Source organism: Scyliorhinus torazame, chromosome 26, assembly GCF_047496885.1.
Source record: "Scyliorhinus torazame isolate Kashiwa2021f chromosome 26, sScyTor2.1, whole genome shotgun sequence".
In the NCBI taxonomy this organism is placed as follows: Eukaryota; Metazoa; Chordata; class Chondrichthyes; order Carcharhiniformes; family Scyliorhinidae; genus Scyliorhinus; species Scyliorhinus torazame.
In genome coordinates, this window is record NC_092732.1 from 13,988,113 (window position 1) to 14,014,977 (window position 26,865).

The following is a 26,865-nucleotide window of genomic DNA, read 5'->3' on the forward strand; positions in this document are numbered from 1 at the left end:
AGATATTAGTAAGGGCGTGGAATGCCCTGCCTGCAACAGTAGTGGACTCGCCAACACTAAGGGCATTCAAATGGTCATTGGATAGGCATAGGGACGATAAGGGAATAGTGTAGATGGGCTTTTGAGTGGTTTCACAGGTCGGCGCAACATCGAGTCCCGAAGGGCCTGTACTGCGCTGTAATGTTCTATGTTCTGTGTCCAAAGAGACTGTCAATCAAGAGGGATTGCAGTTGGAGGAAGAACTAAAATGGACTCTGTTATTCTACCTGTTTGCGTGTTTTGTTTTGTGAAACGTAAAGATATTTTACTGTCAGTGTTTCTTATAGGAAAGTGAAAAGGTAAAAAAGGAAACCATCTTAAATTTGATGGTTTTTTTATCTTGGGAGTAGGTGTCATGTGAGAGTACCTTTAAGAAATGGGTGTTTACCAAATCGCTGCAGTGATGTCAGGGTGTGGGTGGAGCTTTACTGTCTGTCTGCTTTTAATTTCGTTTCTGAGTGTGTTTAAGTTTCAGAGTTGCAGTTGTATCCAGCCAGATAAGGTGTAATTTTTAATTCACTCTGCATGTAATGAATGTCTTCAGATCACTTGCTAATTTAAAAGTGATAACTGCTCTCAGCAGATAATTTAAACGTGCCTACTTTGTTAAAGAGGGTATTTGTCTTATGGATGTTGCAGAGAAAGATTAAGGGTTACTTATCGAGTACCATATTCTTTGGGGGGAATATTTGAGGTGATAGTTGCTAAGATGTTTACTGTGTGTTTATAAAATGTTAACTGGATTCATAGAATGAACATTGTTTTAATTTCAAAGTACTTTAAATCCCTGTTGCATCACACCTGTAGAGTGGGCCCTTGTGATCCCCATAACCAAAATCTATTAAAAGTTGTGTCAGCTGAAGTCCACGATACACTTTGGTGTTCTGTAAACCCTGGCCCATAACAACACACACACAGCTAATCGGCCAGGTGGGGAGGCACACACACACACACAGCTAATCAGCAATGGGGAGGCACACACAGCCAGCTGATCGACTGGCAGATCGAAATGCACACAAGCTGATCGGCTATGGCGAAGACACACACCGCCAGCCAATTATCCATGGGTGGAGGCTCACACACCCAAGATCGGCAATGGTAGGGATCACGCAGACCCAGGTTATTGGCAAGGAGGAATCATACCGACTCAGTTGATTGTCCATGGGGGGAGGCACGCACACACCCACACACATAGAGCTGATCCGCCATGGGGGAGGCACACAGACCTCGCTGCTCGGCCATGGGGATAGGCAGATATACGCAGCTGATCTGTCACGGAGGCACACACACCCAGCTGGTCAGACATAGGGGAGTCGCACACGCCCAGCTGATCAGCCATAGGGGAGGGACACACGCCCAGCTGATCAGCCATAGGGGAGGCACACACACAGCTGCACGGCCATGGGGGAGGGACACACACCCAGCTGATTGGCCATGCGGGAGGCACACATCCAGCTGATCGACCATGGGGAAGGCACACACAGCCAGTTGATTTGCCGTTGGGTAGGCACACACACTCAGCTGACAGCCATGGGAGAGGCACACACAGCCTGCTGATCGGCAATGGGGGGAGGCGGGCGGCGGGGGCACACACACAGCTGCCCATCCATGGGGGAGGCCACACACCCAGCAGATTGGCCATGCGGGAGGCACACACAGCCTGCCGATCGGCTATGGGTGGGGCAGCACGCAGCTGCCCGGGCATGGGAGAGGCACACGCACAGCTGATCGGCCATAGGAGAGTCACACTCACCCTGCTGATCCGCCGTGGGGTGAGGTACTTGCACCCAGCTGATCACCATGGGGGGAGCCACATACAACCAGCTTATCGGCCAACAGTGGAGCTGTCTCTGTGAACAGTTGATGCCAATGCTAGAAGAGTGGAGCTGTCTCTGAACAGTTAATGCCAATGCTAGAACTTGGAGCTGTCTCTCTGAACAAGATATCGCAATGTCGAAATACTCGAGGACTCGTTGTGAAAAATAGTTTGCACCATTCGAACAGTGGAACTGTTTCTGTGAATAATAGATTGCAACGTTAAAATAACGTTGTTTGTGGTCTCCAGCTCCGCCTTCAACACCATTCTCCAACAAGACTAATAACCAAACTCTGCAATCTTGGAATTGAGCCCACCCTGTGCAGCTGGATCCTCGACATTCTCACCAACAGACCACGATGTGTCATTATAGGCAGCACCTCCTCCACAATAGTCCTCAACACCATGTCCCCGCAATGATGTGTGCTCAGTCCTCTACTGTATTACATATACACACATGACTGTGTGGCAAGATTTTACTTCAACTCAATCTATAAGTTTGAGGATGATAGGTCTGTGGTAAGCCGCATCTCAAAAAATGATGAATCAGACTACAAGAGGGAGATAAATCACTTGGTTGCATGGTGTACGAAAACAATCTCTCTCTAAATGTTCGGAAGACCAAGGAACTGATCATCGACTTCAGGAAGCGTAGCACGACACACACTCCCGTCTGCGTCTATGGCTCCATAGTGGAGATGGTTAATAGCTTTAAGTTCCTGGGGGGTCACCATCACCAACATTTTGTCCTGGTCCACTCACGTTGATGCAATCGTCAAGAAAGCCCAGCAATGTCTCTACTTCCTACGCAATCTGAGGAAATTTGTCATGTCTGCATCGACTATCACCAACTTCTACAGATGTGCGATAGAGGGCATCCTATCCGGCTGCATCTCAGCCTGGTATGGCAACTGCTCAGTCGAAGGTCGCAAGAAGATGCAGACTGTGGTGAACTCACCCAAACGCATCACACAAACTTGCCACCCCCACATTGATTCTGTATACATCTCGCTGCCTCAGGAAGGCAGACAGCATTATCAGAGACCCCTCCCACCCAGGCATTGCCTTCTTGCCTTCTTCTCGAGGGAGAAGATAGTGAAGTCTGAAGATCCGCACATCCAGACATAGGAACAGCTTCTTCCCCACAGCTACAAGACTCCTCAACGACTCCCCCTCGGACTGATGTGTTCCCTGTAAGAATACTATACACAACGTCCGATGCTGCTCTTACTGATGCATTTATTTTGTTTGCTTTGTTTGGCCCCTTGTTCCGTACTGTAACCAATCACTGTTTTGTCGATGTACATTTGTCTATGTTCTCTGTTGATTATTCTTGTGTCTACTATGTACGTACTGTGTCCGTTCCTCGGCCACAGAAAAATACTTTTCACTGTGCTTCCACACAAGTGACAATAAATCAAATCAGAGAGTGGAGCTTGTTCTGTGAACAATCTACTCAAATGTCAGAACAGTCGAGCTGTCTCTGTTAAAATTGTACCGATATTGGAACTGCGGTGCTATATTTGTGAATAATAGACTGCTTCATTAGAACAGTGGAACTCTCTGTGTACAATATGTTGCAATTTCAGGACAGTGGAACTGCCTCTGTGAACAATAGTTTGCATCGTTAGAACAGTTGCACTGTCTGTATGAACAATCGATTGCAGTATTAAAAAGGTGGGGCTTCTCTCTGAATAATATATTGCAATGTTAGAACTCTGGAGATGCCTCTGTGAACATTAGATTGCAATGTCAGAACAGTGTACATGTCTCTGTGAACAGCGGATTTCAATATTAGCACAGTGGAGCTGTCTTTGTCTCCAACAAGAAGCTGTGTTACAACTGTCTTTGTGAACAATAGATTGCAATGCAGAAGAGTGGAACTGTCTCTGCGCAAAATAGATTTCAATGTTCGAACAGTGGAGGTGTCATTTCGACAATTGATTGCAATGTTAGAATATTGGAGCTGTCTATGTGAACAGCAGATTACAAACCCAGAACAGCGAAGTTGTATCTATGAACACATTATTGCAATGTCAGAACATTGGAGCGGTCCCTTTGAACTGTAGATTGCAATGTCAGAATAGTCGAGCTGTTTCTGTGAACAATAAATTACAATGAGAGACCATTGGATCTGTTTCTGTCAACAATAGGTTGCAGAGTGAAGATGGTAGAGCTGTCTCTGTGAACAATGTATTGCAATGTCAGAAAAATGAAGCTGCTTCTGTCAACAATAAATTGCAAAGCCAGAACAGCGGAGCGGTCTCTGTGTACAATACATTGCAATGTACCGGACAGTGAATATGCCTCTGTCAACAATAGATCGGAACATGAGAACATTGGAGTTGTTTCTGTGAAAAATAGATTACAATGTCAGAACATTGGAGCTGCCTCTTTGAACAGTTGATTCCAATGCTAAACCAGTGGAGTTGTCTCTGTGAATAATGTATTGCAATGTTAGAGAAGTGGAGCCGTCTCGTTGAACAACATAATCCAATATTAGAACAGTGGAGCTGTCTCTGTGAATAATATATTACAATGTTAGAACATTGGAGGTATCTCTGTCAACAATGCATCGATATGTTAGAAACACTTTTCAGTCTCTTTGAATAATGAATTGCAATTTCATAACAGTTGCCTGCATTTTGAAAAACAGAATGTTAAATCAGTGGAGCCGTTCCTGTCAACAACATATTTCAATTTCAAAACGGTGGAGCAGTCTGCGAGAAACAGAACGTAATGTTAGAACAGAGGAACTGTCTCTGTGAACAATAGATTGCAATGACAAATCAGTGGTGCTCCCACACAGAGTGAACGGTCCGAAGAGTGACAAAACATATAGAACATAAAACATTATAGCACAGTACATGCCCTTCGGCCCCCGATTTTGTGCCGACCACTCATTCTAATCTAATATCATCTAACCCGTGAAAATGAGGGATAGAAATGGTAAGATAAGGAAACCATGGATGACGGGTGGAATTTTGAGACGAGCTAAGATAAAAAAGGATGCATACATAAGATCTAGGAGACTTAAATCTGATGATGCTTTGGAGGAATATCGGGAAAGTAGGACAAATCTCAAACGCGCAATAAAGAGGGCTAAAAGGGGTCATGAAATATCATTGACTAACAGGGTTACGAAAAATCCCAAAACCTTTTATTCGTATATAAGGAGCAAGACTGTAACTAGAGAAAGGAATGGCCAATTCAAAGACAAAAGAGGGAATTTATGTGTTGATTCAGAGGAAATGGGTGAGTCGATTTCGGCGTGAGAACAGCTGGTGAGTCAGTTTCAGCGGGAGCATTGCGGAAGTGGTTGCTGGGAGGTAAGTCTGTCCTTTAAAAGCACTTGTCTTTGCAGGGGCAGGCCAGTCGATTTCGGCGGGAGAACAGCTGGGGAGTCAGTTTCAGCGGGAGCATTGCGGAAGTGGCTGCTGGGAGGTAAGTCAACCTTTAAAAGCACTTGTCTTTGCAGGGGCAGGCCAGTCGATTTCGGCGTGAGAACAGCTGGTGAGTCAGTTTCAGCGGGAGCATTGCGGAAGAGGTTGCTGGGAGGTAAGTCTGTCCTTTGTAAGCACTTGTCTTTGCAGGGGCAGGCCAGTCGATTTCGGCGGGAGTGGAGCTGGCTGGTTAGTCAATTTCAGCAGGAGCTGAGAATTTTTCTTTTTTGTTAATTAGTTTTTTAGGCGGGAACAGGGAGTCGACCCGCGGATGTCTGGGAAGACCCTCACCAATAAATTCTGGTGGAAAGGAAACCCGAGACACTACACGTGTACTGTGTCCCACCCGCCCTCCTCCTCTAACCTAATAATAAAACCCATTAGTCTGAGGTAAGTACCATATTTTATTATATTATTATTATTTTTTATAAAAATTTAAGTTAGTTGTTAGCCAGATCTTGGTAGAAAGTTAGAGGGATGGCAGGGAAGGGAGTGCAATGTTCCTCCTGCAGGATGTTTGAGGGGAGGGATGCAGTTAGTGTCCCTGCTGATTTTACCTGCAGGAAGTGCTGCCATCTCCAGCTCCTCCAAGACCGAGTGAGGGAACTGGAGCTGGAGTTGGAAGAACTTCGGATCATTCGGGAGGCAGAAGGGGTCATAGATAGCAGTTTCAGCGAATTAGTTACACCAAAGATTGGAGATAGGTCGGTAACTGTAAGAGGGACTGGGAAAAAGCAGTCAGTGCAGGGATCCCCTGCGGTCGTTCCCCTGAGAAACACGTATACCGCTTTGGATACTTGTGGGGGGGGGGACTTACCAGGGGTAAGCCATGGGGTACGGGCCTCTGGCACGGAGTCTGTCCCTGTTCCTCAGAAGGGAAGGGGGGAGAGGAGCAGAGCATTAGTAATTGGGGACTCTATAGTCAGGGGCACAGATAGGAGATTTTGTGGGAGCGTGAGAGACTCACGTTTGGTATGTTGCCTCCCAGGTGCAAGGGTACGTGATGTCTCGGATCGTGTTTTCCGGGTCCTTAGGGGGGAGGGAGCAGCCCCAAGTCGTGGTCCACATTGCCACTAACGACATAGGTAGGAGAGGGGACAAGGATGTCAGGCAGGCTTTCAGGGAGCTAGGATGGAAGCTCAGAACTAGAACAAACAGAGTTGTTATCTCTGGGTTGTTGCCCGTGCCACGTGATAGTGAGATGAGGAATAGGGAGAGAGAGCATTTAAACACGTGGCTACAGGGATGGTGCAGGCGGGAGGGATTCAGATTTCTGGATAACTGGGGCTCTTTCTGGGGAAGGTGGGACCTCTACAGACAGGATGGTCTACATCTGAACCTGAGGGGCACAAATATCCTGAGGGGGAGATATGTTAGTGCTCTTTGGGGAGGGGGGGTTAAACTAATGCAGCAGGGGCATGGGAACCTGGATTGTAGTTTTAGGGTAAGGGAGAATGAGAGTATAGAGGTCAGGAGCACAGATTTGACGTCGCAGGAGGGGGCCAGTGTTCAGGTAGGTGGTTTGAAGTGTGTCTACTTCAATGCCAGGAGTATACGAAACAAGGTAGGGGAACTGGCAGCATGGGTTGGTACCTGGGACTTCGATGTTGTGGCCATTTCGGAGACATGGATAGAGCAGGGACAGGAAGGATGCTGCAGGTTCCGGGGTTTAGGTGTTTTAGTAAGCTCAGAGAAGGAGGCAAAAGAGGGGGAGGTGTGGCGCTGCTAGTCAAGAGCAGTATTATGGTGGCGGAGAGGATGCTAGATGGGGACTCTTCTTCCGAGGTACTATGGGCTTAAGTTAGAAACAGGAAAGGAGAGGTCACCCAGTTGGGAGTTTTTTATAGGCGTCCTAATAGTTCTAGGGATGTAGAGGAAAGGATGGCGAAGATGATTCTGGATATGAGCGAAAGTAACAAGGTTGTTATTATGGGAGACTTTAACTTTCCAAATATTGACTGGAAAAGATATAGTTCGAGTACAATAGATGGGTCGTTTTTTGTACAGTGTGTGCAGGAGGGTTTCCTGAAACAATATGTTGACAGGCCAACAAGAGGCGAGGCCACGTTGGATTTGGTTTTGGGTAATGAACCAGGCCATGTGTTGGATTTGGAGGTAGGTGAGCACTTTGGGGACAGTGACCACAATTCGGTGACGTTTACGTTAATGATGGTAAGGGATAAGTATACACCGCAGGGCAAGAGTTATAGCTGGGGGAAGGGCAATTATGATGCAATTAGACGTGACGTGGCGGGGGGGGGGGGGATAAGGTGGAGAAGAAGGCTGCAAGTGTTGGGCACACTGGATAAGTGGGGCTTGTTCAAGGATCAGCTACTGCGTGTTCTTGATAAGTATGTACCGGTCAGACAGGGAGGAAGGCGTCGAGCGAGGGAACCGTGGTTTACCAAGTAAGTGGAATCTCTTGTTAAGAGGAAGAAGGAGGCCTATGTGAAGATGAAGTGTGAAGTTTCGGTTGGGGCGATGGATAGTTACAAGGTAGCGAGGAAGGATTTAAAGAGAGAGCTAAGACGAGCAAGGGGGGACATGAGAAGTATTTGGCAGGAAGGATCAAGGAAAACCCAAAAGTTTTCTATAGGTATGTCAGGAATAAGCGAATGACTAGGGAAAGGGTAGGACCAGTCAAGGACAGGGATGGGAAATTGTGTGTGGAGTCTGTAGAGATAGGCGAGATACTAAATGAATATTTTTCGTCAGTATTCACTCAGGAAAAAGATAATGTTGTGGAGGAGAATGCTGAGCCCCAGGCTAATAGAATAGATGGCATTGAGGTACGTAGGGAAGAGGTGTTGGCAATTCTGGACAGGCTGAAAATAGATAAGTCCCCGGGACCTGATGGGATTTATCCTAGGATTCTCTGGGAGGCCAGAGAAGAGATTGCTGGACCTTTGGCTTTGATTTTTATGTCATCATTGGCTACAGGAATAGTGCCAGAGGACTTGAGGACAGCAAATGTGGTCCCTTTGTTCAAAAAGGGGAGCAGAGACAACCCCGGCAACTATAGACCGATGAGCCTCACGTCTGTAGTGGGTGAAGTCTTGGAGGGGATTATAAGAGACAAGATTTATAATCATCTAGATAGGAATAATATGATCAGGGATAGTCAGCATGGCTTTGTAAAGGGTAGGTCATGCCTCACAAACCTTATCGAGTTCTTTGAGAAGGTGACTCAACAGGTAGACGAGGGTAGAGCAGTTGATGTGGTGTATTTGGATTTCAGCAAAGCGTTTGATAAGGTTCCCCACGGTAGGCGGTTGCAAAAAATACGGAGGCTAGGGATTGAGGGTGATTTAGAGATGTGGATCAGAAATTGGCTAGCTGAAAGAAGACAGAGGGTGGTGGTTGATGGGAAATGTTCAGAATGGAGTACAGTCACAAGTGGTGTACCAAAAGGATCTGTTTTGGGGCCACTGCTGTTTGTCATTTTTATAAATGACCTGGAGGAGGGCGTAGATGGATGGGTGAGTAAATTTACAGATGACACTAATGTCGGTGGCGTTATCGACAGTGTTGAAGTTTGTTACAAGTAACAGATAGACATAGATAAGCTGCAGCGCTGGGCTGAGAGGTGGCAAATGGAGTTTAATGCATAAAAGTGTGAGGTGATTCATTTTGGAAGGAATAACAGGAAGACAGAGTACTGGGCTAATGGTAAGATTCTTGGCAGTGTGGATGAGCAGGGAGATCTTGGTGTCCATGTACATAGATCCCTGAATGTTGCCACTCAGGTTGAGAGGGATGTTAAGAAGGCGTACGGTGTGTTAGATTTTATTGGTAGAGGGATTGAGTTTAGGAGCCATGAGGGCATGTTGCAGCTGTTCAAAACTCTTGTGCGTCCTCATTTGGAGTATTGCGTGCAATTCTGGTCGCCGCATCATAGGAAGGCTGTGGAAGCATTGGAAAGGGTGCAGATGAGATTTACCAGAATGTTGCCTGGTATGGAGGGAAGATCTTATGAGGAAAGGCTGAGGGACATGAGGCTGTTTTCGTTAAAGGGAAGAAGGTTAAGAATATGACTTAATTGAGGCATACAAGATGATCAGAGGATTGGATATGGTGGACAGTGAGAACCTTTTTCCTCGGATGGTGATGTCTCGCACGAGGGGACATAGCTGTAAATTGAGGAGAGATAGGCATAAGACAGATGTCAGAGGTAGGTTCTTTACTCAGATATTAGTAAGGGCGTGGAATGCCCTGCCTGCAACAGTAGTGGACTCGCCAACACTTAGGGCATTCGAATGGTCATTGGATAGGCATAGGGACGATAAGGGAATAGTGTAGATGGGCTTTTGAGTGGTTTCACAGGTCGGCGCAACATCGAGTCCCGAAGGGCCTGTACTGCGCTGTAATGTTCTATGTTCTGTGTCCAAAGAGACTGTCAATCAAGAGGGATTACAGTTGGAGGAAGAACTAAAATGGACTCTGTTATTCTACCTGTTTGCGTGCTTTGTTTTGTGAAACGTAAAGATATTTTACTGTCAGTGTTTCTTATAGGAAAGTGAAAAGGTAAAAAAGGAAACCATCTTAAATTTGATGGTTTTTTTTTCTTGGGAGTAGGTGTCATGTGAGAGTACCTTTAAGAAATGGGTGTTTACCAAATCGCTGCAGTGATGTCAGGGTGTGGGTGGAGCTTTACTGTCTGTCTGCTTTTACTTTCGTTTCTGAGTGTGTTTAAGTTTCAGAGTTGCAGTTGTATCCAGCCAGATAAGGTGTAATTTTTAATTCACTCTGCATGTAATGAATGTCTTCAGATCACTTGCTAATTTAAAAGTGATAACTGCTCTCAGCAGATAATTTAAACCTGCCTACTTTGTTAAAGAGGGTATTTGTCTTATGGATGTTGCAGAGAAAGATTAAGGGTTACTTATCGAGTACCATATTCTTTGGGGGGAGTATTTGAGGTGATAGTTGCTAAGATGTTTACTGTGTGTTTATAAAATGTTAACTGGATTCATAGAATGAACATTGTTTTAATTTCAAAGTACTTTAAATCCCTGTTGCATCACACCTGTAGAGTGGGCCCTTGTGATCCCCATAACCAAAATCTATTAAAAGTTGTGTCAGCTGAAGTCCACGATACACTTTGGTGTTCTGTAAACCCTGGCCCATTACAACAAACACACAGCTAATCGGCCAGGTGGGGAGGCACACACACACACACACACAGCTAATCAGCAATGGGGAGGCACACACAGCCAGCTGATCGCCTGGCAGATCGAAATGCACACAAGCTGATCGGCTTTGGCGAAGACACACACCGCCAGCCAATTATCCATGGGTGGAGGCTCACACACCCAAGATCGGCAATGGTAGGGATCACGCAGACCCAGGTTATTGGCAAGGAGGAATCATACCGACTCAGTTGATTGTCCATGGGGGGAGGCACGCACACACCCACACACATAGAGCTGATCCGCCATGGGGGAGGCACACAGACCTCGCTGCTCGGCCATCGGGATAGGCAGATATACCCAGCTGATCTGTCACGGAGGCACACACACCCAGCTGGTCAGACATAGGGGAGTCACACACGCCCAGCTGATCAGCCATAGGGGAGGGACACACGCCCAGCTGATCAGCCATAGGGGAGGCACACACACAGCTGCACGGCCATGGGGGAGGGACACACACCCAGCTGATTGGCCATGCGGGAGGCACACATCCAGCTGATCGACCATGGGGAAGGCACACACAGCCAGCTGATTTGCCGTTGGGTAGGCACACACACTCAGCTGACAGCCATGGGAGAGGCACACACAGCCTGCTGATCGGCAATGGGGGGAGGCGGGTGGCGGGGGCACACACACAGCTGCCCATCCATGGGGGAGGCCACACACCCAGCAGATTGGCCATGCGGGAGGCACACACAGCCTGCCGATCGGCTATGGGTGGGGCAGCACGCAGCTGCCCGGGCATGGGAGAGGCACACGCATAAAGCTGATCGGCCATGGGGGAGGCACGCACGCACAGCTGATCGGCCATAGGAGAGTCACAATCACCCTGCTGATCCGCCGTGGGGTGAGGTACTTGCACCCAGCTGATCACCATGGGGGGAGCCACATACAACCAACTTATCGGCCAACAGTGGAGCTGTCTCTGTGAACAGTTGATGCCAATGCTAGAAGAGTGGAGCTGTCTCTGAACAGTTAATGCCAATGCTAGAACTTGGAGCTGTCTCTCTGAACAAGATATCGCAATGTCGCAATACTCGAGGACTCGTTGTGAAAAATAATTTGCACCATTCGAACAGTGGAACTGTTTCTGTGAATAATAGATTGCAACGTTAAAATAACGTTGTTTGTGGTCTCCAGCTCCGCCTTCAACACCATTATCCAACAAGACTAATAACCAAACTCTGCAATCTTGGAATTGAGCCCACCCTGTGCAGCTGGATCCTCGACATTCTCACCAACAGACCACGATGTGTCATTATAGGCAGCAGCGCCTCCTCCACAATAGTCCTCAACACCATGTCCCCGCAATGATGTGTGCTCAGTCCTCTACTGTATTACATATACACACATGACTGTGTGGCAAGATTTTACTTCAACTCAATCTGTAAGTTTGAGGATGATAGGTCTGTGGTAAGCCGCATCTCAAAAAATGATGAATCAGACTACAAGAGGGAGATAAATCACTTGGTTGCATGGTGTACGAAAACAATCTCTCTCTAAATGTTCGGAAGACCAAGGAACTGATCATCGACTTCAGGAAGCGTAGCACGACACACACTCCCGTCTGCGTCTATGGCTCCGTAGTGGAGATGGTTAATAGCTTTAAGTTCCTGGGGGGTCACCATCACCAACATTTTGTCCTGGTCCACTCACGTTGATGCAATCGTCAAGAAAGCCCAGCAATGTCTCTACTTCCTACGCAATCTGAGGAAATTTGTCATGTCTGCATCGACTATCACAAACTTCTACAGATGTGCGATAGAGGGCATCCTATCCGGCTGCATCTCAGCCTGGTATGGCAACTGCTCGGTCCAAGATCGCAAGAAGCTGCAGACTGTGGTGAACTCACCCAAACGCATCACACAAACTTGCCACCCCCACGTTGATTCTGTATACATCTCGCTGCCTCAGGAAGGCAGACAGCATTATCAGAGACCCCTCCCACCCAGGCATTGCCTTCTTGCCTTCTTCTCGAGGGAGAAGATAGTGAAGTCTGAAGATCCGCACATCCAGACATAGGAACAGCTTCTTCCCCACAGCTACCAGACTCCTCAACGACTCACCCTCGGACTGATGTGTTCCCTGTAAGAATACTATACACGACGTCCGATGCTGCTCTTACTCATGCATTTATTTTGTTTGCTTTGTTTGGCCCCTTGTTCCGTACTGTAACCAATCACTGTTTTGTCGATGTACATTTGTCTATGTTCTCTGTTGATTATTCTTGTGTCTACTATGTACGTACTGTGTCCGTTCCTCGGCCACAGAAAAATACTTTTCACTGTGCTTCCACACAAGTGACAATAAATCAAATCAGATAGTGGAGCTTTTTATGTGAACAATCTACTCAAATGTCAGAACAGTCGAGCTGTCTCTGTTAAAATTGTACCGATATTGGAACTGTGGTGCTATATTTGTGAATAATAGACTGCTTCATTAGAACAGTGGAACTCTCTGTGTACAATATGTTGCAATTTCAGGACAGTGGAACTGCCTCTGTGAACAATAGTTTGCATCGTTAGAACAGTTGCACTGTCTGTATGAACAACCGATTGCAGTATTAAAAGGGTGGGGCTTCTCTCTGAATAATATATTGCAATGTTAGAACTCTGGAGATGCCTCTGTGAACATTAGATTGCAATGTCAGAACAGTGTACATGTCTCTGTGAACAGCGGATTTCAATATTAGCACAGTGGAGCTGTCTTTGTCTCCAACAAGAAGCTGTGTTACAACTGTCTTTGTGAACAATAGATTGCAATGCAGAAGAGTGGAACTGTCTCTGCGCAAAATAGATTTCAATGTTCGAACAGTGGAGGTGTCATTTCGACAATTGATTGCAATGTTAGAATATTGGAGCAGTCTATGTGAACAGCAGATTACAAACCCAGAACAGCGAAGCTGTATCTATGAACACATTATTGCAATGTCAGAACATTGGAGCGGTCCCTTTGAACTGTAGATTGCAATGTCAGAATAGTCGAGCTGTTTCTGTGAACAATAAATTACAATGAGAGACCATTGGATCTGTTTCTGTCAACAATAGGTTGCAAAGTGAAGATGGTAGAGCTGTCTCTGTGAACAATGTATTGCAATGTCAGAAAAATGAAGCTGCCTCTGTCAACAATAAATTGCAAAGCCAGAACAGCGGAGCGGTCTCTGTGTACAATACATTGCAATGGACCGGACAGTGAATATGCCTCTGTCAACAATAGATCGGAACATGAGAACATTGGAGTTGTTTCTGTGAAAAATAGATTACAATGTCAGAACATTGGAGCTGACTCTTTGAACAGTTGATTCCAATGCTAAACCAGTGGAGTTGTCTCTGTGAATAATGTATTGCAATGTTAGAGAAGTGGAGCCGTCTCGTTGAACAACATAATCCAATATTAGAACAGTGGAGCTGTCTCTGTGAATAATATATTACAATGTTAGAACATTGGAGGTATCTCTGTCAACAATGCATCGATATGTTAGAAACACTTTTCAGTCTCTTTGAATAATGAATTGCAATTTCACAACAGTTGCCTGCATTTTGAAAAACAGAATGTTAAATCAGTGGAGCCGTTCCTGTCAACAACATATTTCAATTTCAAAACGGTGGAGCAGTCTGCGAGAAACAGAACGTAATGTTAGAACAGAGGAACTGTCTCTGTGAACAATAGATTGCAATGACAAATCAGTGGTGCTCCCACACAGAGTGAACGGTCCGAAGAGTGACAAAACATATAGAACATAAAACATTATAGCACAGTACATGCCCTTCGGCCCCCGATTTTGTGCCGACCACTCATTCTAATCTAATATCTTCTAACCTGTGAAAATGAGGGATAGAAATGGTAAGATAAGGAAACCATGGATGACGGGTGGAATTTTGAGACGAGCTAAGATAAAAAAGGATGCATACATAAGATCTAGGAGACTTAAATCTGATGATGCTTCGGAGGAATATCGGGAAAGTAGGACAAATCTCAAACGCGCAATAAAGAGGGCTAAAAGGGGTCATGAAATATCATTGACTAACAGGGTTACGAAAAATCCCAAAACCTTTTATTCGTATATAAGGAGCAAGACTGTAACTAGAGAAAGGAATGGCCCATTCAAAGACAAAAGAGGGAATTTATGTGTTGATTCAGAGGAAATGGGTCAGTCGATTTCGGCGTGAGAACAGCTGGTGAGTCAGTTTCAGCGGGAGCATTGCGGAAGTGGTTGCTGGGAGGTAAGTCTGTCCTTTAAAAGCACTTGTCTTTGCAGGGGCAGGCCAGTCGATTTCGGCAGGAGAACAGCTGGGGAGTCAGTTTCAGCGGGAGCATTGCGGAAGTGGCTGCTGGGAGGTAAGTCAACCTTTAAAAGCACTTGTCTTTGCAGGGGCAGGCCAGTCGATTTCGGCGTGAGAACAGCTGGTGAGTCAGTTTCAGCGGGAGCATTGCGGAAGTGGTTGCTGGGAGGTAAGTCTGTCCTTTAAAAGCACTTGTCTTTGCAGGGGCAGGCCAGTCGATTTCGGCAGGAGTGGAGCTGGCTGGTTAGTCAATTTCAGCAGGAGCTGAGAATTTTTCTTTTTTTTAATTAGTTTTTTAGGCGGGAACAGGGAGTCGACCCGCGGATGTCTGGGAAGACCCTCACCAATAAATTCTGGTGGAGAGGAAACCCGAGACACGACACGTGTAGTGTCTCCCACTCGCCCTCCTCCTCTAACCTAATAATAAAACCCATTGGTCTGAGGTAAGTACCATATTTTATTATATTATTATTATTTTTTATAAAAATTTAACTTAGTTGTTAGCCAGATCTTGGTAGAAAGTTAGAGGAATGGCAGGGAAGGGAGTGCAATGTTCCTCCTGCAGGATGTTTGAGGTGAGGGATGCAGTTAGTGTCCCTGCTGATTTTACCTGCAGGAAGATATTACCTTGCTATCACGGTAGCACAAGTGGATAGCACTGTGGCTTCACAGCGCCAGGGTCCCAGGTTCGATTCCCTGCTGGGTCACTGTCTGTGCGGAGTCTGCACGTTCTCCCCGTGTGTGCGTGGGGTTCCTCCGGGTGCTCCGGTTTCCTCCCACAGTCCAAAGACGTGCAGGTGAGGTGGATTGGCCATGATAAATTGCCCTTCGTGACCAAAAAGGTTAGGAGGGGTTATTGGGTTATGGGGATAGGGTGGAAGTGAGGACTTAAGTGGGTCGGTGCAGACTCGATGGGCCGAATGGCCTCCTTCTGCACTGTATGTTCTATGTTCTAAGTGCTGCCATCTCCAGCTCCTCTAAGACCGAGTTAGGGAACTGGAGCTGGAGTTGGAAGAACTTCGGATCATTCGGGAGGCAGAAGGGGTCATAGATAGCAGCTTCAGCGAATTAGTTACACCAAAGATTGGAGATAGGTCGGTAACTGTAAGAGGGACTGGGAAAAAGCAGTCAGTGCAGGGATCCCCTGCGGTCGTTCCCCTGAGAAACACGTATACCGCTTTGGATACTTGTGGGGGGGGGGGGGGACTTACCAGGGGTAAGCCATGGGGTAGGGGCCTCTGGCACGGAGTCTGTCCCTGTTGCTCAGAAGGGAAGGGGGGATAGGAGCAGAGCATTAGTAATTGGGGACTCTATAGTCAGGGGCACAGATAGGAGATTTTGTGGGAGCGTGAGAGACTCGCGTTTGGTATGTTGCCTCCCAGGTGCAAGGGTACGTGATGTCTCGGATCGTGTTTTCCGGGTCCTTAGGGGGGAGGGAGCAGCCCCAAGTCGTGGTCCACATTGCCACTAACGACATAGGTAGGAAAGGGGACAAGGATGTCAGGCAGGCTTTCAGGGAGCTAGGATGGAAGCTCAGAAATAGAACAAACAGAGTTGTTATCTCTGGGTTGTTGCCCGTGCCACGTGATAGTGAGATGAGGAATAGGGAGAGAGAGCATTTAAACACGTGGCTACAGGGATGGTGCAGGCGGGAGGGATTCAGATTTCTGGATAACTGGGGCTCTTTCTGGGGAAGGTGGGACCTCTACAGACAGGATGGTCTACATCTGAACCTGAGGGGCACAAATATCCTGAGGGGGAGATATGTTAGTGCTCTTTGGGGAGGGGGGGTTAAACTAATGCAGCAGGGGCATGGCAACCTGGATTGTAGTTTTAGGGTAAGGGAGAATGAGAGTATAGAGGTCAGGAGCACAGATTTGACGTCGCAGGAGGGGGCCAGTGTTCAGGTAGGTGGTTTGAAGTGTGTCTACTTCAATGCCAGGAGTATACGAAACAAGGTAGGGGAACTGGCAGCATGGGTTGGTACCTGGGACTTCGATGTTGTGGCCATTTCGGAGACATGGATAGAGCAGGGACAGGAAGGGATGCTGCAGGTTCCGGGGTTTAGGTGTTTTAGTAAGCTCAGAGAAGGAGGCAAAAGAGGGGGAGGTGTGGCGCTGCTAGTCAAGAGCAGTATTACGGTGGCGGAGAGGATGCTAGATGGGGACTCTTCTTCCGAGGTAGTATGGGCTGAAGTTAGAAACAGGAAAGGAGAGGTCACCCTGTTGGGAGTTTTTTATAGGCCTCCTAATAGTTCTAGGGATGTAGAGGAAAGGATGGCGAAGATGATTCTGGATATGAGCGAAAGTAACAGGGTAGTTATTATGGGAGACTTTAACTTTCCAAATATTGACTGGAAAAGATATAGTTCGAGTACAATAGATGGGTCGTTTTTTGTACAGTGTGTGCAGGAGGGTTTCCTGAAACAATATGTTGACAGGCCAACAAGAGGCGAGGCCACGTTGGATTTGGTTTTGGGTAATGAACCAGGCCAGGTGTTGGATTTGGAGGTAGGTGAGCACTTTGGGGACAGTGACCACAATTCGGTGACGTTTACGTTAATGATGGTAAGGGATAAGTATACACCGCAGGGCAAGAGTTATAGCTGGGGGAAGGGCAATTATGATGCAATTAGACGTGACGTGGGGGGGGGGGATAAGGTGGAGAAGAAGGCTGCAAGTGTTGGGCACACTGGATAAGTGGGGCTTGTTCAAGGATCAGCTACTGCGTGTTCTTGATAAGTATGTACCGGTCAGACAGGGAGAAAGGCGTCGAGCGAGGGAACCGTGGTTTACCAAGTAAGTGGAATCTCTTGTTAAGAGGAAGAAGGAGGCCTATGTGAAGATGAAGTGTGAAGTTTCGGTTGGGGCGATGGATAGTTACAAGGTAGCGAGGAAGGATTTAAAGAGAGAGCTAAGACGAGCAAGGAGGGGACATGAGAAGTATTTGGCAGGAAGGATCAAGGAAAAGCCAAAAGTTTTCTATAGGTATGTCAGGAATCAGCGAATGACTAGGGCAAGGGTAGGACCAGTCAAGGAGAGGGATGGGAAATTGTGTGTGGAGTCTGAAGAGATAGGCGAGATACTAAATGAATATTTTTCGTCAGTATTCACTCAGGAAAAAGATAATGTTGTGGAGGAGAATGCTGAGCCCCAGGCTAATAGAATAGATGGCATTGAGGTACGTAGGGAAGAGGTGTTGGCAATTCTGGACAGGCTGAAAATAGATAAGTCCCCGGGACCTGATGGGATTTATCCTAGGATTCTCTGGGAGGCCAGGGAAGAGATTGCTGGACCTTTGGCTTTGATTTTTATGTCATCATTGGCTACAGGAATAGTGCCAGAGGACTGGAGGACAGCAAATGTGGTCCCTTTGTCAAAAAGGGGAGCAGAGACAACCCCGGCAACTATAGACCGGTGAGCCTCACGTCTGTAGTGGGTGAAGTCTTGGAGGGGATTATAAGAGACAAGATTTATAATCATCTAGATAGGAATAATATGATCAGGGATAGTCAGCATGGCTTTGTGAAGGGTAGGTCATGCCTCACAAACCTTATTGAGTTCTTTGAGAAGGTGACTCAACAGGTAGACGAGGGTAGAGCAGTTGATGTGGTGTATATGGATTTCAGCAAAGCGTTTGATAAGGTTCCCCACGGTAGGCTGTTGCAAAAAATACGGAGGCTAGGGATTGAGGGTGATTTAGAGATGTGGATCAGAAATTGGCTAGCTGAAAGAAGACAGATGGTGGTGGTTGAAGGGAAATGTTCAGAATGGAGTACAGTCACAAGTGGTGTACCAAAAGGATCTGTTCTGGGGCCGTTGCTGTTTGTCATTTTTATCAATGACCTAGAGGAAGGCGCAGAAGGGTGGGTGAGTAAATTTGCAGACGATACTAAAGTCGGTGGTGTTGTCGATAGTGTGGAAGGATGTAGCAGGTTACAGAGGGATATAGATAAGCTGCAGAGCTGGGCTGAGAGGTGGCAAATGGAGTTTAATGTAGAGAAGTGTGAGGTGATTCACTTTGGAAGGAATAACAGGAATGCGGAATATTTGGCTAATGGTAAAGTTCTTTAAAGTGTGGATGAGCAGAGGGATCTAGGTGTCCATGTGCATAGATCCCTGAAAGTTGCCACCCAGGTTGATAGGGTTGTGAAGAAGGCCTATGGAGTGTTGGCCTTTATTGGTAGAGGGATTGAGTTCCGGAGTCGGGAGGTCATGTTGCAGCTGTACAGAACTCTGGTACGGCCGCATTTGGAGTATTGCGTACAGTTCTGGTCACCGCAGAATAGGAAGGACGTGGAGGCTTTAGAGCGGGTGCAGAGGAGATTTACCAGGATGTTGCCTGGTATGGAGGGAAAATCTTATGAGGAAAGGCTGATGGACTTGAGGTTGTTTTCGTTGGAGAGAAGAAGGTTAAGAGGAGACTTAATAGAGGCATACAAAATGATCAGGGGGTTGGATAGGGTGGACAGTGAGAGCCTTCTCCCGCGGATGGATATGGCTGGCACGAGGGGACATAACTTTAAACTGAGGGGTAATAGATATAGGACAGAGGTCAGAGGTAGGTTCTTTACGCAAAGAGTAGTGAGGCCGTGGAATGCCCTACCTGCAACAGTAGTGAACTCGCCAACATTGAGGGCATTTAAAATTTGATTGGATAAGCATATGTATGATAATGGCATAGTGTAGGTGAGATGGCTTTTGTTTCGGTGCAACATCGTGGGCCGAAGGGCCTGTACTGCGCTGTATTGTTCTATGTTCAATGCTTAATGAGTACTTTGCATCGGTATTCACCAAGGAGAGGGACATGACGGATGTTGAGGCTATAGATGTATGTTTAAATACTCTAGGTCAAGTCGGCATAAGGAAGGGGGAGGTTTTCGGCATTCTAAAAGGAATTAAGGTGGACATGTCCCCAGGTCCGGATGGGATCTATCCCAGGTTTCTGAGGGAACCGGGGAAGAAATACCTGGGGCCTTAACATATATATTTGCAGCATCCTTGAGCACGGGTGAGGTTTCGGAGGACTGGAGTATTGCTAATGTTGTCCCTTTGTTTAAGAAAGGTAGCAGGGATAATACAGGAAATTAGAGACCTGTGAGCTTGCCGTCAGTGGTAGTCAAACTGTTGGAGAAGGTAAGGAGGGATAAGATCTATTCACATTTGGAAGAAAAGAGACTTATCCGTGATAGGCAGCATGGGTTTGAGCAGGGAAGATCATGTCTTGCAAACCTGTAGAATTATTTGAGGAAGTGACAACGTTAATTGATGAGGCAAGGGCTATAGATGTCATATACATGGACTTCAGTGAGGCGTTTGATAAAGTTTCCCATGGCAGGTTGATGGAAAAAGTGAAGTCGTATGGGGTTCAGGGTGTACTAGCTAGATGGATAAAGAACTGGCTGGGCAACAGGAGACAGAGAGTAGTGGTGAAAGGGAGTGTCTCAAAATGGAGCAAGACGACTAGTGGTGTTCCACAGCGATCCGTGCTTGGACCACTGTTGTTTGTGACATACATAAATGATCTGGACGAAGGTATAGGTGGCCTGATTAGCAAGTTTGCAGATGATATTAAGATTGGTGGAGTTGCAGAGAGCGAGCAGGGCTGTCAGAGAATACTGCAAATATAAATAGATTGGAGAGTTGGGCAGAGAAATGGCAGATGGAGTTCAATCCAGGCAAATGCGAGGTGATGCATTTTGGAAGATATAATCAAAGAGTAGACTATACGTTTAATGGAAGAGTCCTGGGGGTAATTGATGTACAGAGAGATCTGGGAGTTCAGGCCCATTGTACCCTGAAGGTGGCAACGCAGGCCTATAGAGTGGTCAAGAAGGCATACAGCACGCTTTCCTTCATCGGACGGGGCATTGAGTACAAGAGTCGGCAGGTCATGTTACAGATGTATAGGACTTTGGTTAGGCCACATTTGGAAACTGCGTGCAGTTCTGGTCGCCACATTTCCAGAAGGATGTGGATGCTTTAGAGAGGGTGCAGAGGAGGTCACCAGGATGTTCCCTGGTATGGTGGGTGCTAGCTATGACGAAAGGTTGAGTAGATTAGGATTGTTTTCGTTGGAAAGACGGAGGATGAGGGGGGGGGGGCCTGACTGAGGTCTCCAAAATTATGAGAGGTATGGACTGGGTAGATAGCAACAAGCTTTTTCCAAGGGTGGGGGTGTCAATTGCAAGGGGTCACGATTTCAAGGTGAGAGGGGGAAAGTTGAAGGGAGATGTGCGTGGAAAGTTTTTTACGCAGAGAATGGTGGGTGCATGGAACGCTTTGCCAGCGGAGGTAGTAGAGGCGGGCACAGTAGCATCATTTAAGATGCATCTAGACAGATATATGAACGGGCGGGGAACAGAGGGAAGTAGATCCTTGGTAAATAGATGACAGGTTTTGATAAAGGATCTGGATCGGCGCAGGCTGGGATGACCGAAGGGCCTGTTCCTGTGCTGTAATGCTCTTTGTTCTTTGTTCTAACCTTTCCCTCTGAGGTTTACTGCTGCCCATGTGCCTGCCCAAGAGTCGCTTAAATGCCCCGAATGACTCTGATTCCACCACCTCCGCCGGCAGTGCATTACACGCACTCACCACTCTCTTGTGTTCTGATCTCTGATTTCTCCCCGAAACCTTCCTGTAATCACCTTAAAATTATGTACCCTTGTGACAGCCATTTCCGCCCTCGCTATCCACTCTATCCATGCTTCTCATCCCCTTGTACGCCTCCATCAAGTCACCTCTCTTGCGTATTCGCTTGATTGATAACATCGTAAGCTTACTCAACCTTTCTTCATAGGGCATGCCGTCCAGTCCAGGCTGCAGCCCGGTAAATCTCCTCTGCACCCTCTCCAAAGCATCCAATCCTTCCTATGATGAGGCGACAAGAACTGGTCGCAATTATCCAAGTGTAGTTTAACCAGGGAGAAAATGCTGTAAAATCTCAGCATGTCTGGCAGCATCAATAAGGTGTCATGTGAGAGTTCCTTTAAGAAATGGGTGTTTAGAAAAATACCTGTAGTGGATGTACCTTTGAAAAATGGATGTTTATCAGTGATGTCAGAGTGTCGGTGGAGCGGGGCTGTCTGTCTTCTTTTACTTTCACTTTAGACTGTTTGCTACAGGGTGTGTTTAGTTTCGTTTTAGATTTGGAAAAGCTGAAATCACAGCAAAATGTGTATGAATCTCTGCAAGCTTATGAATGTTCATTTGGTGATTTCAAAATGGTAAGTTCTCAGGAGAGAAGTTAACCCTGAAACCTTTCTGTAAAGAAGTTATTTTGTCTTGTGGATGTTGCAAGGAAAGATTAAGAGTGACTTAGAGAGTACTGTATTCTTTGGGGATTTATTGATGTTGATATTTGTTAAGATGTTTACTGTGGATTTATAAAGTGTCAACTGGTTTCGTAAATAAACAGTGTTTTAATTTAAATGTACTGTAGATTTCTGTTGCATCACAGACGCAGAGAAGGGCCGTGTTCTCCCCATAACCACAATATATTGAAATTTGTGGGTCAGTTGAACTCCATGATAAACGTTGGGGCTCTCTAAACCCTGGGTCACCTGGACTCGAAACGTTCGTTCTTTCTCTCCATACAGATGCTGCCAGGCATGTGGAGATTTCCAGCATTTATTGTTTGGTTTGCGATTCCAGCATTCGCAGTAATTTGCTTTTATCCAGTGGTCTAACCAGTGTTTTATAAAGCTGCAGCAAAACCTCGCGACACTTAAACGCCATCCCCCTGTTAATGAAAGCTAACAGATCATACGCCGCCCTAACTACCCTATCAACCTGGGTGGCAACTGTAAGGAATTTATGCACATGGAGCCGGAAATCTCTCTGTTCCTCCACACTTCCAAATATCCAGCCGTAAACCATGTATTCAGATTCAAATTAGACCTTCTAAAATGAATTACTTCACATTTATCTCGGCTGAACTCCATCTGCCACTTCTCAGCCCAGCTCTGCATCCTGTAAGTGTCCTGCTGTAACCGAGAACAGACGTCGACTCTATCAACAACTCCACCAACCTTCATGTCTTCGGCAAACTAACTAACATACCCTTCCACTTCCTCAGCCAAGTAATTTATAAAAAAACATAAAGAGTAGACGTCCCAGTACAGATCCCTGTGGGACACCATTGGTCACTGACCTCCAGGCGGAATACTTTCCATCTACTACCAATCACTGTCTTCTTTCGGCCTGTCAATTCTGTATCCAGACAGCCAAATAACCCTGTATCCCATGCCCTCTGACTTTCTGCATGGGCGTACCGTGGGGAAACCTATCAAATGCCTTACTGAAATCCATATCCACCACATCCACTGCCCGACATTCATCAATGTGTCTCGTCAAAAACTCAAAGAATTCAACGAGGCTTGTCAGGTGTGACGTGCCCCTCACAAAGCCATGCTGACTATCTTTAATCAAAGACAGACTCTAACTTACTGCAACGGTGGATCAGTGGAACTGTCGCTGTGACAGACAGATTGAAATGTTGGAACAGTGAAGGAGTCTCTTTGAACAATAGGCTGCAACATTAGAACAGTGCAGTTGTGTTTGTTCGCAATGGTGGCTCTCTTAGAAGTGTGACGCTGTCAAGGTAAATAATAGATCACAATAGAAAAACAGATGGAAATGTTCTAACAGTGGTGTTGGCTCTGTGAACAACAGATTGTAAAGTTAGAACAGTGGAGCTGCATTGGGGAACAACATATTGCAATGTCAGATCAGTAAAGCTCTCCTGTGAAGAACAGATTGCAATTTCAGAACAGTGGAACTGTCTCTGTGAACAATAGATTGCAATGTCAGTACAGTGGAGCTGTTTCTGTGAACAATAGATTGTGTTATGGGCCAGGGTTTAGAAACTCCAAAGTGTATTATTAAGCTCACTTGACCTATAACATTTGTGTTCAATTTGGCTAGGACGAGCACAAAAGCCTTCTCTGCTGATGTGATTCATCAGATCAAGCGACGGCCCGATGGTCGAGGCGTTCCGCCAGCGACCGCCAGCCCAGAGACGGGCCGAGGATGGAGCCAGCGACCGCCCGCCTAGCGACAGCCCGTGGATTTAGGCCTACCCGCCCAGCGACCGCCCGAGGACTTACCAAAAACTCTGTGACTTCCCTGCTCCAAGTAAACTGCTGCATCCTTTCCCTGGTTTAGAACTGACTAGGCCCACTCCGGAGTCCCATCACGTAACTTCTAGCTCCAGTCTCCGACCACATGACCTGACCCTCCTCCGTGGTTTTCAACCTGTCCATTATCCTGAAGTATCACCACCACCAAGGCCAATCTCAGTGTGACTAGACCGTAGGGGCGCGAGGACTCGTCCGAAGCGGGAATGCCCCAGCCAACCCCGGAAGACAGGTGCACGCCCGCCGGAACACACCGGAAGGTGAAACGGACCTCGCCACCACCCGACGCCATACAGCCCACGTACAACCTCCCCCAGTGTACCTGACAACGCCATAATGATCCGTGAGCCCTCCAAACGTAACCATCGACCTTAGGGATATCCAACCCTCCCATCGAAGAGCACCCGCCGAGCCAGGAAATGGGGAGTACGCGTCGGTCTGAAGCTGAGACTTAAATTACACGTCCTCAAGACCCTTCTCCCCAGCATAGTCTTGTCGGTGAACGACCACACGATTGAGAACAAGATGGATGACCGCAATGCTACACTTACCTCTCAGCGAGTAACTGCTGTGTACTCTGCTTCACCGAGACATGGCTTAGTCCGACCACACCAGACTGTGCCATCCAACCCGGAGGCTTCTCGATCCACAGGTGGACCGCACGATGGCCTCACGCAAGTCAAAGGGCGCGGATTTTTGCCTCATCATCAACACCTCCTGGTGCTCGGATGTGGTGTCCACTGCTCCCAGACCTAAAATGCCTAACCGTGAACTGTTGCTCTTTCTACCTCTCACGTCATTTCACCTGTGTACATATCACAGCAGTCAACATCTCACCCCAGGTGGAAGTGAAGAACAAAACCTGAAGAACATCCACAATCAACAGCCAAGAAACAAATCACCCTGAAGCCCTGACAATCGTGGCTGGACACTTCAAACAGGCCTACCTCAGGAAGGTTCCTCCAAAACTCCACTAATATATGGCCTGCCCCACCAGAGGTGCAAACATCCTGGACCACTGCGCTATGAGGATCAAAGGTGCCTACGGCAACATTCCGGACCAGGCCTTTGCAAATCCGACCACGTCGGTACTCCTACTTCCGGCTTACAAACAGCAACTCAAGCGTGCTGAACCAGTCAAGATAACCGTGCAGTGTTGGGAAGTATCAGAGGACATTCTCCGCGATTGCTTGGTGTCTGTGGACCGGTCCATACACAACGCTCTGGCAGCTAACCTGGACGAGTTTGCAACCACCGTCATAGACTTCATCAGGGAGTATGTCGAGGACTGTGTACCAAGGAGGACAATACGGCTCTGACCCAATCATTAACTCTGGCTTAACCGAAAGGTTCACTCCCTGTTGAAGTTCAGGCCGGAGGCGTTCAATTCTGACTACCCTGGCCTATATTCGAAATCCAGGTTCGACGTATGGAAAGCCATCAGGGACGAAGAAGACAATACCGGATCAAACTAGATTCCCAGGGCAATGGCACACAGCCACAATGTCTATGGCAGGGCTTACATGAGATCACAGGCTACAAAGCAAGGCCAAGTGGAATCTGTGGGGTCGAGCATCCCTCCCCGATGAACTGAACAAGTTATATGACCGCTTTTAACAGTCAGCCAATACATCAGTGCCACCCGCCACAACAGCCCTGGACACGCCCATACCCACTATTACAGCCTCGGAGTTAAGAGCTGCCTTCTTGAATGTAAACCCCCGGAATGCGAGGGGCGACGACGGAGTGCCTAGGTGAGCACTCAGAGTCTGCGCTGACCATCTGGCGAGAGTATTCACCGATATCTTCAACACCTCACTCCTCCACTCCGAGATCCCACTTCCTTCAAGAAGACCACCATAACACCAATACCAAAGAAGACAAGTAGCTTGCCTCAACGACTCCCGACCGGTGGTCCTGACGTCTGTTATCATGAAATGCTCCGAGCAGCTAATCATGAGATGAATCAACTCCAGCCTCCTAGATGTCTCAATCCATTGCAGGTCGCCTACCGTGCCAACCGATCCACAGCAGATGCTATCTCTCTGGCCCTAAACTGAAGTCTCCATTATCTCGACAACAAGGACACTTACGTCAGACTATAGTTCATTGACTACAGCTCCGCCTTCAACACCATTATCCCGACAAGTTTTACAACCAAACTCTGCAACCTTGGACTTGACCCCTCCCTGTGCATCTGGATCCTTGACTTCCTCACCAACAGGATCTCACACATATTCTCAAATACTCCCACACACGTCCTCACACACAGTCTAACACACGTTATCACACTCTGGCTCTCTCAAACGCTCTCACGCGGGCTCTCACCCTCCGACTGTCACATACGGCTCTCACAAACCACCTCTCAACACGTTCTCACTCACACTCTCACACTGCACCTTTTATACACGATTTCATACAGACTCTCACACAGTGGCTCTCTCACACACTCTCACACAGTGGCTCTCACACACGGCTCTCACGCACCAGCTCTCAGAAACGCTCTCACTCATGCTAGCACACACGCTCCCACACTCACACTTTCACACACGCTCTCACACACGCTGTCACACACAATGTCACTCACACGATCACACACGGTCTCACACACGCTCTCAAATACGCTCTCACACACACTCTCACTCCCGCGATAACATACACTCTCACACACGGTTCTCAAACACCACGTCTAAAACCCGCTCTCACTCATGCTATCATACACGCTCTCACACTCCAGCTTTCATACACGCTTTCACACATGCTGTCACACGCACTCTCACACGCACTCTCACACACGCTATCACGCACGGCTCTCACACACCACCTCGAAGACACGCTCTCACTCATGTTATCACACACGCTCTAACCCTCCAGCTCTCACACAATCTATCAGACACGCAATCATACATGCTCTGACACACCGGCTCTTACACACACTCTCAAACACGTTCTCACACAT